General features: G+C 41.8%; 1 pseudogene; it reads left to right on the forward strand.

The window, feature by feature from the left end:
* Gm5368 (predicted gene 5368) lies at positions 4,828-5,539 on the forward strand (annotated as a pseudogene).

Raw genomic sequence — 15,175 nt, forward strand, 5'->3', positions numbered from 1 at the left:
TTAATAACTCCAAATTTCTCCTTCTGCCTCTGCCTGTGGCCCCAGCTCTAATTCCCAGTCACCTCCTTTCCTGGGTTGTCTGGCCCATCCGAGCTATCATTTCCACAAGCCAGAATAAAGGGAGGTGGGAGCTAAGCCCCTGCCCCAAGGCCAGGTCATGGCACTGCCCCTATTCACAGTGGTATCTACTCAATCTACTCAGAGCTCAGCTCCACAGGAAAAGGCCTGACCTAGCAAACGCAGGATCAATATCTTCACTCTTTTAACTGGGCGTAATGTCTAGCACGCCATCTATAGCCAGGGTTGATTTGAAGGATCTGGCTTGCTAGACAAGTGTCCCTTTCCTCCCTCACTGTTACATGTATATCCCTAGGCCTTCCCAGAGAGAAGAGAATCCTTTGGTAAAGTGTATGTTCATGGCAGCAGTCTCCAACCAGGACCTCAGAACAAACTGATTCGAGTCCTTTAAAGAAAACCTGTTGAATGATCATTTCCTAGTCAGCCTAAGGCCAATATTACAAAAGCCAGGCTTAATTACAAATATCTTCATAAATAAATTAATATAAAAATAGCTACAACAAACATGTTAGTTTCTACATAGTTTACCCAGAGATACCATTAAATTGGGAGTGGAGAGATGGCACAGCAGATTAGAGCACTTGCTGTACAAACGTGAGGATTTGAGTTCAAATCCCCAGCACACATGTAAGAAGCTAAATGTGGCCAAATGCACACCTATAATTCAAGTGCTATGAAGAGCACAGGCAGGTGGATCATTTGGCACTAACTGGCTAACAGTAAGCTAAGTGTTTGACCCTGTCTCAAGGGAGGCCTCCTCTGGCTTTCACATGTGTTCTCTTGCTCTCATTCTCTCTTTCTCTCCCCTTTCTCTCCCCCCATCTCTCCATATGTGACTTTGTCACTCTATGTCTATGTGTGTGTCTCTTTGTCTCTGTCTGTCTCTCTCTCACTCTGTCTCTGTCTCTCTCTGTCTCTCTGTCTCTGCCTCTCTCTCTCTCTCTCTCTCTCTCTCTCTCTCTCTCTCACACACACACATACACACACACACACACACACACACACACACACACTGCTCGATCTCCTTGCCTGCAGCCACTATTTTGAATAGCCGCAAACTATTCAAAACTTTTACCAATGTTATAGTTAGAAGCATCCTGTTGCTGGAAATTGATTTGTGCCAAAAGCATTACAAAACTTGGACTTCACACCTCCACCAACTGCCTCTTAATGCTTCCTAACTGCCTGCCCTCCGTGTTGGAACACAGGGATTCGGAGTGTTTAAACCTGGCTTGCCTGACTCAGTGCTCTCTTGAATCACTGATTTACAGCTGCCATTTCTGAGGCCCCCATACAAGCCAAGCCAGTTTCCATATCGAATCTTTTCTCCCAGAGCTGCAAGCCAGCATGTGTTGAAAGAATACAACTGCTCAACTTCAGTCCTTCCTTCTCGCAAATGTGACAGGTCCTAGAGACACAACAGTGAGTAAAGAGACCTGGAGCCTAAACTCCAGTCCCTGCCTTGACAGCGAGAGGTCAGGTTTGGAAGCACTAAAACTGAATGAGTTTTGGGCAGTGTGGGCAAACCTGGAGGGCATTAACTAAGTGACACAAGCCAGGCACAGAAAGCCAAGGACTGCATGATCAAGCTTTTATGAGCAACCTAAAATGTTGAACTCTGAGAAGCAGAGAGTAGGTGCTGATTCCCAGAGCCTGGGGGCGGGTAGAGGCTGGGGAATGGAGACATAGTCGTCAAAGGGGACTGATTCCAGTTAGACAGGAAGAAAAAGCCCCAGAGATCTATAAAACAGTGTGGTCACCACTGGTGATAATAATAGCACGGATTTCAAGACTGCCAAAAGATTTAAATGTTCTCACTGCAGAAAGACAAGTTAGTGAGGTGACGGTGTGAAATTAGCTTGACAATTCACCTAGATTGCGTCTGGTTTTGTTGTCTTCGTCATATAGACAAACACCACATCACAACCCAGGAGCATATTTAATAATGATTATCAATTAAATAAATTTAATAATCCTTGCCCCATAAAAATGAGGTGAAATACGAAGCTTGGAAGGAATATTGTAAGCTTGGCTTCATGGATGTTGAGTCTGAAATAACAAGGATGGGGAAGGGAGCAAGCACATCCAAGTGGAACCATCCCTACAACTAACTCTCTCTCTCTCTCTCTCTCTCTCTCTCTCTCTCTCTCTCTCTCTCTCTCGTGTGTGTGGGGAGGAGGTGGAAGGGGTGTCTGTCTGTGTCTGTGTACATAGATATACTAATCTGGCCATTGTCACTGGCATGATCACTATGAATGATCACCATTAAAATTCCCCCAGGGACTCCTCCAAGTCAGGCTCTATGCTAAGATCTTCACATGGACACAGGCATTGCCAAGAGGTAGAAATGAATCCATTAAACATTTCTGTGTGGTTGCAGTTATAGCATAAAACTCTAATGTTATGTTAATTGAAGTGTGAAGGGGACACAGAGCACATGTAAGTTTCTCTGTTGATATCCACAACAGAGTGATGGTGAAGAAAACTATTGCAGTAGGGCATCTGAACAGCCTCGGTGCTAGGGAATGGCAGACTCAAAATCAGGAGCAGACAGAAGTTTTACTGATAATAAAGCAAGGGTCTTAAGGAGACTAAATCCTAAAAATAGATGTGTCAGTGGCTATGCAAGTAGAAAAAAATAACACAAAAGAACAGCCTTGCAAACCTAAAAGACACAAGGACATTTCCTCCTTGATACTTGATTTTACTTGGTGAAGATGACAAGGTTAGACCTGATGTTTGCACTTTTGAAACAACGTTGACTTGGGTGGTGAAATTTTGACTCTGTGAACTGGTGTAATAGTATGTCTATGTATGTAAACTGGAACTCTTTCAGATGTGACTCTAGAACAGTCTGCAGGTGGACAAAGCAGGAGCTGACAAAGTCATTCCCATGTCCACCTGCACTGCCAAGCACTTCACACCTGCCCATCTCACTGTCCACCTGCAGTGCCAAGCACCTCACACCTGCCCATCTCACTGTCCACCTGCAGTGCCAAGCACCTCACACCTGCCCATCTCACTGTCCACCTGCAGTGCCAAGCACCTCACACCTGCCCTCCTCACTGTCTACCTGCAGTGCCAAGCACCTCACACCTGCCCATCTCACTGTCTACCTGCAGTGTCAAGCACATTACACCTGCCCATCTCACTGTCCACCTGCACTGCCAAGCACCTCACACCTGCCCATCTCACTGTTTACCTGCAGTGGCAAGCACCTCACACCTGCCCATCTCACTGTCCACCTGCACTGCCAAGCACCTCACACCTGCCCATCTCACTGTCCACCTGCAGTGCCAAGCGCCTCACACCTGCCCTCCTCACTACATTGTCCCTTTTCATCAGTGTTTCTCATCCTTCCTACTGTGACCCTTTCATACAGTACCTTATGTGGTAGTGACCGCCAAGCATAAAATTATTTTTATTGCTATTTCATAACTATTATTTTGCTATGGTTATGAATAATAATGTAAACAGTTCTGGAGATAAAGGTTGGCCAAATAGGTTGTGACCCATAGGTTAAAAACCACTGCTTTAACACTCCTCCATTGTTGGTGGGATTGCAAGCTTGTACAACCACTCTGGAAATCAGTCTGGCGATTCTTAGAAAATTGGACATAGTACTACCGGAGGATCCAGCAATACCTCTTCTGGGCATATATCCAGAAGATGTTCCAACCGGTAAGAAGGACACATGCTCCACTATGTTCATAGCAGCCTTATTTATAATAGCCAGAAGCTGGAAAGAACCCAGATGCCCCTCAACAGAGGAATGGATACAGAAAATGTGGTACATTTATACAATGGAGTACTACTCAGCTATTAAAAAGAGTGAATTTATGAAATTCCTAGGCAAATGGATGGACCTGGAGGGCATAATCCTGAGTGAGGTAACCCAATCACAAAGGAACTCACACAATATGTACTCACTGATAAGTGGATATTAGCCCAAAACTTAGGATACCCAAGATATAAGATACAATTCACTAAACACATGAAACTGAAGAAGAACAAAGACCAAAGTGTGGACACTCTGCCCCTTCTTAGAATTGGGAACAAAACATCCATGGAAGGAGTTACAGAGACAAAGTTTGGAGCTGAGACAAAAGGATGGACCATCTAGAGACTGCCATATCCAGGGATCCATCCCATAATCAGCTTCCAAACTCTGACACCATTGCATACACTAGCAAGATTTTGCTGAAAGGACCCAGATATAGCTGTCTCTTGTGAGACTATGCCGGGGCCTAGCAAACACAGAAGTGGATGAAACACAGAAGCAAACACAGTCAGCTATTGAATGGATCACAGGGCCCCCAATGGAGGAGCTAGAGAAAGTACCCAAGGAGCTAAAGGGATCTGCAAACCCTATAGGTGGAACAACATTATGAACTAACCAGTACCCCGGAGCTCTTGACTCTAGCTGCATGTGTATCAAAAGATGGCCTAGTCGGCCATCACTGGAAAGAGAGGCCCATTGGACTTGCAAACTTTATATGCCCCAGTACAGGGGAACGCCAGGGCCATAAAGTGGGAGTGGGTGGGTAGGGGAGTGGCGGGGGGGGGTTATGGGGGACTTTTGTGATAGCATTGGAAATGTAAATGAGGGAAATACCTAATAAAAAATATTTTAAAAAAAGAAAGAAAACCACTGCTTTACATGAAAGTTTTTTCTTAGTAGACATTGAACTAAATGAGGATCTTGTTTCAGTCACTGTTCAGTCTTTAAATAAAAAACTGAAATTATGGATTGCAATACATGGAGCTCCATAGAAACAGCACTGGGGCAAGCAAGAGCTGGATGGGTACTGGGCGACTCTGTGCCTCGCAAAGGAAAATCAACTAAACATGGGCAAAGGAGATCCTAAGAAGCTGAGGGGCAAAATGTCCTCATATGCATTCTTTGTGTAAGCTTGCCTGGTGGAACACAAAAAGCAGCACCGGGATGCTTCTGTCATCTTCTCAGAGTTCTCCAAGAAGTGCTCAGAGAGGTGGAAGACCAAAGATGACAAGGTTCGTTATGAAAGAGAAATTAAAACCTACATCCCCTCCCCCAAAGGGGAGAATAAATTCAAGGACCCCAATGCACCCAAGAGGCCTCCTTCAGCCTTCTTCTTTTTCTGTTCTGAGTACCACCCCAAAATCAAAGGTGAACATCCTGGCTTGTCCATTGGTGATGTTGCAAAGAAACTAGGAGAGATGTGGAACAACACTGCAGCGGATGACAAGCAGCCCTATAAGTAGAAGGCTGCCGAGATGAAGGAGAAGTAGGAGAAGCCTATTGCTGCCTACAGAGCTAAAAACCTGATGCAGTGAAAGGGTGATCAATGCTGAAAAGAGCAAGAAAAAGAAGGAAGAGAAAGATGAGGAGGCAGATGAAGAGGATGAGGAAGAAGAAGAAAAAGAGAAAGACAAAGATAAAGATGATGATGAATAAGTTGGTTCTAACAGAGTTGTTCTTAGCCATTCTGACTGGTGTGAGATGGAATCTCAGTATTGTTTTGATTTGCATTTCTCTGATGATTAAGGATGCTGAGCATTTTTTCAAGTGCTTCTCAGCCATTCGGTATTCCTCAGGTGACAATTCTTTGTTTGGCTCTGAGCCCCATTTTTTAATGGGGTTATTTGATTTTCTGGAGTCCACCTTCTTGAGTTCTTTATATATATTGGATATTAGTCCCCTATCTGATTTAGGATAGGTAAAGATGCTTTCCCAATCTGTTGGTGGTCTTTTTGTCTTATTGACGGTGTCTTTTGCCTTGCAGAAGCTTTGCAGTTTCATGAGGTCCCATTTGTCAATTCTCGATCTTACAGCACAAGCCATTGCTGTTCTATTCAAGAATTTTTCCCCTGTGCCCATATCTTCGAGGCTTTTCCCCACTTTCTCCTCTATAAGTTTCAGTGTCTCTGGTTTTATGTGAAGTTCCTTGATCCACTTAGATTTGACCTTAGTACAAGGAGATAGGAATGGATCAATTCGTATACTTCTACAGGATAACCACCAGTTGTGCCAGCACCATCTGTTGAAAATGCTGTCTTTCTTCCACTGGATGGTTTTAGATCCCTTGTCGAAGATCAAGTGACCATAGGTGTGTGGGTTCATTTCTGGGTCTTCAATTCTATTCCATTGGTCTACTTGTCTGTCGCTATACCAGTACCATGCAGTTTTTATCACAATTGCTCTGTAGTAAAGCTTTAGGTCAGGCATGGTGATTCCACCAGAGTTTCTCTTATCCTTGAGAAGAGTTTTTGCTATCCTAGGTTTTTTGTTATTCCAGATGAATTTGCAGATTGCTCTTTCTAATTCGTTGAAGAATTGAGTTGGAATTTTGATGGGGATTGCATTGAATCTGTAGATTGCTTTTGGCAAGATAGCCATTTTTACAATGTTGATCCTGCCAATCCATGAGCGTGGGAGATCTTTCTATCTTCTGAGATCTTCTTTAATTTCTTTCTTCGGAGACTTGAAGTTCTTATCATACAGATCTTTCACTTCCTTAGTTAGAGTCACGCCAAGATATTTTATATTATTGGTGACTATTGAGAAGGGTGTTGTTTCCCTAATTTCTTTCTCAGCCTGTTTATTCTTTGTGTAGAGAAAGGTCATTGACTTGTTTGAGTTAATTTTATATCCAGCTACTTCACCGAAGCTGTTTATCAGGTTTAGGAGTTCTCTAGTTTTTTAGGGTCACTTAGATATACTATCATATCATCTGCAAAAAGTGATATTTTGACTTCTTCCTTTCCAATTTGTATCCCCTTGATCTCCTTTTGTTGTTGAATTGCTCTGGCTAGGACTTCAAGTACTCTGTTGAAGAGGTAGGGAAAAAGTGGGCAGCCTTGTCTAGTTCCTGATTTTAGTGGGATTGCATCCAGCTTCTCACCATTTACTTTGATGTTGGCTACTGGTTTGCTGTAGATTGCTTTTATCATGTTTAGGTGGGGGCTTTGAATTCCTGATCTTTCCAAGACTTTTATCAAGAATGGGTGTTGCACCTTGTCAAATGCTTTCTCAGCATCTAACGAGATGATCATGTGGTTTTTGTCTTTGAGTTTGTTTATATAATGGATTACGTTGATGGATTTCCGTATATTAAACCATCCCTGCACCCCTGGAATAAAACCTACTTGGTCAGGATGGATGACTGCTTTAATGTGTTCTTGGATTCGGTTCGTGAGAATTTTATTGAGGATTTTTGCATCGATCTTCATAAGGGAAATTGGTCTGACATTCTCTATCTTTGTTGGATCTTTCTGTGGTTTAGGTATCAGAGTAATTGTGGCTAAATAGAATGAATTGGGTAGAGTACCTTCTGTTTCTATTTTGTGGAATAGTTTGTGAAGAACTGGAATTAGATCTTCTCTGAAGGTCTGCTACAACTCTGCACTAAACCCATCTGGTCCTGGGCTTTTTTTGTTTTGTTTTGTTTTTTGTTTTTTGTTTTTTTGGTTGGGAGACTATTAATGACTGCTTTATTTCTTTAGGGGAATATAGGACTCTTTAGGTTATTAATCTGATCCTGATTTAACTTTGGTACCTGGTATCTGTCTAGAAATTTGTCCATTTCGTCCAGGTTTTCCAGTTTTGTTGAGTATAGCCTTTGGTAGAAGGACCTGATGGTGTTTTGGATTTCTTCAGGATCTGTTGTTATGTCTCCCTTTTCATTTCTGATTTTGTTATTTAGGATGCTTTCCCTGTGCCCTCTAGTGAGTCTAGCTAAGGGTTTATCTATCTTGTTGATTTTCTCAAAGAACCAACTCCTCCTTTGGTTAATTCTTTGAATTGTTCTTCTTGTTTCCACTTGGTTGATTTCATCCCTGAGTTTGATTTTTTCCTGCCATCTACTCCTTCTAGTTGAATTTTCTCCCTTTTTTTCTAGAGCATTTAGATGTGTTGTCAAGCTGCTAATGTGTGCTCTCTCTAGTTTCTTTTTGGAGGTACTCAGAGCTATGAGTTTCCCTCTTAGAAATGCTTTCATAGTGTCCCATAGGTTTGGGTATGTTGTGGCTTCATTTTCATTAAACTCTAAAAAGTCTTTAATTTCTTTCTTTATTCCTTCCTTGACCAAGGTATCATTGAGAAGAGTGTTGTTCAGTTTCCATGTGAATGTTGGCTTTCCATTATTTATGTTGTTATTGAAGATCAGCCTTAGGCCATGGTGGTCTGATAGGATGCATGGGACAATTTCAATATTTTTGTATCTGTTGAGGCCTGTTTTGTGACCAATTATATGGTCAACTTTGGAGAATGTCCCGTGAGGTGCTGAGAAGAAGGTATATCCTTTTGTTTTAGGATAAAATGTTCTGTAGATATCTGTCAGGTCCATTTGTTTCATAACTTCTGTTAGTTTCACTGTGTCCCTGTTTAGTTTCTGTTTCCACGATCTGTCCATTGATGAAAGTGGTGTGTTGAAGTCTCCCACTATTATTGTGTGAGGTGCAATGTGTGCTTTGAGCTTTACTAAAGTGTCTTTAATGAATGTGGCTGCCCTTGCATTTAGAGCATAGATATTCAGAATTGAGAGTTCCTCTTGGAGGATTTTACCTTTGATGAGTATGAAGTTTCCCTCCTTGTCTTTTTTGACAACTTTGGGTCGGAAGTCGATTTTATTTGCTATCAGAATGGCTACTCCAGCTTGTTTCTTCAGACCATTTGCTTGGAAAATTGTTTTCCAGCCTTTCACTCTGAGGTAGTGTCTGTCTTTTTCCCTGAGATGGGTTTTCCTGTAAGCAGCAGAATGTTGGGTCCTGTTTGTGTAGCCAGTCTGTTACTCTATGTCTTTTTATTGGGGAATTGAGTCCATTGATATTAAGGAAAAGTAATTGTTGCTTCCTTTTATTTTTGTTGTTAGAGTTGGCATTCTGTTCTTGTGGCTGTCTTCTTTTTGGTTTGTTGAGGGATTACTTTCTTGATTTTTCTAGGGCGTGATTTCCGTCCTTGTATTGGTTTTTTCTGTTATTATCCTTTGAAGGGTTGGATTAGTGGAAAGATAATGTGTGAATTTGGTTTTGTCATGGAATACTTTGGTTTCTCCATTTATGGTAATTGAGAGTTTGGCCGGGTATAGTAGCCTGGGCTGGCATTTGTGTTCTCTTAGTGTCTGTAGAACATCTGTCCAGGCTCTTCTGGCTTTCATAGTCTCTGGTAAAAAGTTGGTGTAATTCTGATAGGCCTTCCTTTATATGTTACTTGACCTTTCTTTCTTACTGCTTTTAATATTCTTTCTTTATTTAGTGCATTTGTTGTTCTGATTATTATGTGTCGGGAGGAATTTCTTTTCTGGTCCAGTCTATTTGGAGTTCTGTAGGCTTCTTGTATGTTCATGGGCATGTCATTCTTTAGGTTTGGGAAGTTTTCTTCTATAATTTTGTTGAAGATATTTGCTGGCCCTTTAAGTTGAAAATCTTCATTCTCATCCACTTCTATTATCCGTAGGTTTGGTCTTCTTATTGTGTCCTGGATTTCCTGGATGTTTTGAGTTAGGATCCTTTTGCGTTTTGTATTTTCTTAGAATTTTGTGCTGATGTTCTCTATGGAATCTTCTGCACCTGAGATTCTCTCTTCCATCTCTTGTATTCTGTTGCTGATGCTTGCATATATGGTTCCAGATTTCTTTCCTAGCGTTTCTATCTCCAGCGTTGCCTCACTTTGGGTTTTCTTTATTGTGTCTACTTCCCTTTTTATGTCTTAGATGGTTTTATTCAATTCCATCACCTGTTTGGTCGTGTTTTCCTGCAATTCTTTAAGGAATTTTTGTGTTTCCTCTTTAAGGTCTTCTACCTGTTTAGCTGTGTTCTCCTGTATTTCTTTAAGTGAGTTATTAAAGTCCTTCTTGATGTCCTCTACCATCATCATGAGATATGCTTTTAAATTCGGGTCTAGCTTTTCGGGTGTGTTGGGGTGCCCAGGACTAGGTTGGGTGGGAGTGCTGCATTCTGATGATGGTGAGTGGTCTTTATTTCTGTTAGTAGGATTCTTACGTTTGCCTTTCACCATCTGGTAATCTCTGAAGCTAGTTGTTATAGTTGTCTCTGGTTAGAGCTTGTTCCTCAGGTGACTCTGTTAGCCTCTATCAGCAGACCTGGGAAACTAGCTCTCTCCTTAGTTTCAGTGGTCAGAGTATTCCCTGCAGGCAAGCTCTCTTCTTGCAGGGAAGGTGCCCAGATATCTGGTGTTCGAACCTGCCTCCTGGCAGAAGTTGTGTTCCACTCACCAGAGGTCTTAAGATCCCATGGAGGGTGCTATGAGGACCTTGGGGGTGTCTGGAAACTCCGCGGGCAAGGCACCCCGGTGCTGGAGTGGACTGGAAGGGCATAAGATTTGTTTTTAAACTGTACAGTCTCTTTTTTTTTTTTTTTTTGTATAGCTAACACACTACTAAATGTATCTTTAGATAGGCCTGTCCTGGTGGTATTTTTCAATAGCCACTAACCTTACCTGGTGTCGTCTGGGGGTTGTAAATTGGCATCGAAATTTAAAGCAAGGTTCTTGGTGCACAGCACAATATATATACAGTAGTTTGGTTTTGGGGGTTTCTTTTGGCTTTATATTTTGGGGTATTTTTGTCATCTTCAGTTTTCTTTGATGCAGCTCATAGAAAGATAATTGTTGTTCTGTTAACTGAATACCATCACTCTGTAAATGAAAAAAATCGGTTGTTTTATTGACATTTTGAATGCTTCTAAGTAAAAACAACTTGTTTATTAGTTTAAAAAATGCAATTATGATCCAGAAATGGCAATACATGCCCGATATCCCAGCATGGGAAGCGGAGGCAGGGTGCTCCTTGGAAGGCCAAGGACAGCATAGTCAACATAGCAAGACCTAGGCTAACCAGTGCTGTATAGAAATACCCCATCTTATAAAAAGAAAATGGTAACAAAATATAACTTTGTGTAGGTGAAGAACAAATGAAGACCTGCCTGCTTGTCTTCCTGACTTCTGGCTGACCCTGCTGACCAGTCCTTGGACAGCAGCTTCTACTGAAGTAGCTTCCCACAGACCCTCCCATGAGTACCCTTCACAGTTTTCCTGGGACTTCTTTGGCCAGTTGCTTCCTTGCATCATGCCCACTTGGGGCTAGCTGGTCTGTGGCTCTCTCTGACCTCCCTTACCTGTTTGCAGGCTTTTGCTTTTCAGCTCCTTCAGAACTAGAGTCATATCGATTTCCAACAATAGACCCCCTCCTCCTATCGTGCTCACAGGAACACTGCTCCCCTGGCAGAGTCAGACACAAAAAGTGAACATCCTATCTCTTCACACTGGTCAGTAACAACTCCAAGTGTCCCTGAAGCAAAGGGATGCCTCACACTAACTAGAACAGAGCCTATGTTTCACAAAAACAAAAAGAAAAGCACATTAGTCATCATTAATTGAAAGACAATTGTCATTCAAAAGAGCTTTCATCCAGGCTCAGTGGTGGTTTGAATGAGATTGGCTCTCATAGACTCAGAGATCTGACTGCTTAATTACAAGAGAGTAGAACTGTTTGGGAAGGTTTAGTGGGGTATGGCCTTGTTACTTTGAGTGGGCTTTGAGGTTCTGGAAGCTTTTGCCCCTCCCCTCTCTCCCTGCTGCCCAAAAATCAGTATGCAAAGCTTTCAGCTACCACTCCAGTACCATGTCTGACTGCTTCCTGCCATGATGATCATGGACTAATTCCCTAAAATTGCAAGCAAGCCCCCAATTAAATGCTACCTTACATAAGTTGCCTTGGTCATAATGTCTCATCATAGCAATAGAACAGTAACAAATATACTCAGTAATGTGCTTTCAACGAGACTAACCCAACCCCTACCTAGCTAGAAAGCCATAGGGCTATAAAGGAAACACAACCAAACTCAAGAGATGACTCAGTGGTAAAGGCTCTGCTACAAAGCCCGAGGACATGAGTTTGATCACCAAAACCCACATGGTGTAAGAAGAACTGACTTCCAAAAGTTGTTCTCTACCCTACAAAAGTATCATGGTACATGTTTACATGCACACACAGATACACACACACACCCATGTTAATGTTAAATGTATACACATCCATGCACACACAACATGGTACATGCTTACATATAAACACACATACAGGTACCACCATAGTACATGTACACATATACACACATACATATATAGTCAATAAATAGAAATTTAAAAAGCAAAGAAAAAAAAGATGCAAGTGGTAAACTAACTGAGAAAACCTAAATGCTATTGAACATCTAAAATGAGCTCAGGGTCTTCAAAGTTACAAGTTAACAAAGATCACCACCAGAAAAAGAGTTTGGCAAAATACATCACCATGCCTTACTGTGTTTACTAGAACATGACTAAAAGCAAAAGCTGAATGTAAAAAGTCATTAGCCAAAGATAGAATAGAACTAGCATCTCTAACAAATAACAGTGCACTGGAGACAAAGATATTCGAAAATCATGATCTTTCTTCCCTCTACCTGCAAGTTGCCACATCCGTAGGTGGTGAAATGAGCTTACTAGAAAGATACAGGACCAGAGTCAACCAGAGACAGCCTGGCATAGGAACTATCTCTGCCCTCACAAACAACCTCTGTGAATGAAGCTCTCTACGGTCTTCCACAGCAGTGGATCGAGATCCTGAGGAGTGCAAAAGCCACAAGAGCATCTGTTACCAAGCTCATGGCTGGAGCCTACTATCTTTCAAGGAAGTAATTGGCCTTGGGCCAGAAAAAAAAATGATGCTTATCCAGACAAGAAGAAAAATGAGCTGTTTCTGAATTCCTCTCTGAGTTCCTTGTTATACAGAAGGTTGCCTCTGGCCCTTAGACAGTCACTCTCTTGAGGTCTTTGTACTGGCCTTACCGCTGTTCTCTGACCCTCAGCTTGGAGTTGGACCAGAACAAGCACTTCACAGTTCTTTCCCAGTTCCCATGCTCTCTGTGCACGTGCACCTACACAGGTTCTCCTGCCACATGTCACCTCTTGCTCATCCACTCAGCCAACCAACATCAGTAGTCTAAGGATCACTTCCCTTCAAATATGTCCCACCTGCACAGAAAAAAATTAGCAGTATATGTGTTTTCCTAGAAAGGAACCCTATCCAAAGATAAAGTATTGTTTCAGAAAAAAAACCCATGCAAATAAATATTTCCAAAGGTCAAGTCCAAAGAGTAAATCCAATTGTCTCTTATAGACCCATCAATAAACTATTTAAATTCAATACATTATTTCCCTTAGAAGCCCACTTTGCCGTTAACAAGGCTCTAAATGGAAAGGGTTTGTACTATTCCAGCTACACAAGGCTCTAAATGGAAAGGGTTTGTACTATTCCAGCTACACAAGGCTCTAAAGATTGTAGTGATGGCCAAAATGATCTACAAAATTCCAACAGCAGCTTTCACACAGAGAAAACAACCCTAAAATATACACAGAATCACAAAAGACACCAAGGAAGCATCCAGAACAATCTTGACTTTTAAAAAGGTTGAGGGCATAACTTTCTGGTCTCAAATTAGTTGTATTTACAGCTCAGAAACAGAGAGAGTGCTTGCCTTTAAGCACAAGGCCCTGGGTTCAAGCTCCAGTACTGGAAATGGAAATGTGAGAGAGAGAGTGTATGTGTGTGTATGTGTGTGTATACATGTGTGTGTAATAAACTATAATAATAAATAGTAAGGGAGCAATATTGTGCTGTCATAAAAGCAAACATATAGAGAGCTCAAAAAATAAACCCAATCATATATTGTTAAGTAATTTTTGTCAAGGATTCTAGGAATATGCATTAAAAATAGATTTGCTCTTCAACAGGTAGTGCTGAGGGAGAAGCAGACATCTACCTGCAGAAGAACGGCAGTGGCCTTATCTTACACAAAAATATACAACTTTTTTTAAATATTTAAACATATGTCTGAAACCATAAAAGTCATAGACAAAAATGTAAGGAAAGGCCTTAGCAGGAAGAAATGTTGTGGCATCTGTCTTAGCATTGATTTTTCTTGAGATGTGCCCAAGGCTAAGGCGATGTGAAAAACGGGGACCATATCAAATGAAGGAGCTTTTGCACATAAAAAGAAAGAGGTATCAATATTAATATGCAACCTAAGGAAAGAAAATGTTTACAAACTATATATCTGATAATGTGCTAACATCCAAATGATTAAATACTCTCCTTCAACTCAACAGTAAAACAAAAATTCAAAACAGCTCAGCTAATCCTGAGCAAAAGACTCAAACAGGAATTTTTCCAAAAGGGTGTAGAAACAGACATCAAGTCTATGGAAAGTATTCAGTATCATTGATCATCAGAGAAATGTGGTTCAAAGCACAATATTACCTCACAGTTACGATGGTTGTTGAAAGAGAGAGAGGGGTGGAGGGAAGGAGGGAAGGAAGGAGTGGGAGGGAAAAAAGAGAGGAAGTGTTGCGTCTGCTCTCGACCAGCAAGAACACAGTAGGATTCTTCTCAACAGCCTTTATTGCTTTATTGCCTTGATGCTTCTACTGGGAACCCGGGTGCCCAGGGAGCCCTGCTTATATGCACCCCAGCACAGGAGAAGGCTCCGTGGCCCCCTGGGATTGGTCAGTCTGCTGGCACCCAATTTGCATGCACCCGCTCGAGAGGGGTTGGCGCCAAATTCGAATTGACGCCTGCGCAGTGGTGTTGTTTATGACAATGGCAACTGGAAACCAGCGCCATCTTGGAGTTGGCTTCCCACAAGGAAGGAAGAAAGGAAGGAAGGAAGGAAGGGAGGGAGGGAGGGAGGGAGGGAGGGAGGGAGGGATGGAGGAAGGAAGGAAGGAAGGAAGGAAGGAAGGAAGGAAGGAAGGAAGGAAGGAGAAAATATGACAGCTATCTTCTTCCTCTTCTGGGATGATCTCCAAAGGAAATAAAATCACTGTATCTAAGCAATATCTGCAACCCCATGTTCCTTGCCACACTGTTCCCAAGCACCAACATATGAAAATTACTATGCATCATCAAAAGGTATGAATTGACAAAGAAAATATATATACACAATGGAATTCTATTCAGCCTTTCAATAAAGGAAAATTCTGTAATTTTTTAATATCTCAATTGTAGGTGGAGGGTATGCAAATTGAAGTACACCATGCACAAAAGAACAAATACACTCA

This window comes from Mus musculus, chromosome 9, assembly GCF_000001635.26.
Source record: "Mus musculus strain C57BL/6J chromosome 9, GRCm38.p6 C57BL/6J".
Taxonomy (NCBI): domain Eukaryota; kingdom Metazoa; phylum Chordata; class Mammalia; order Rodentia; family Muridae; genus Mus; species Mus musculus.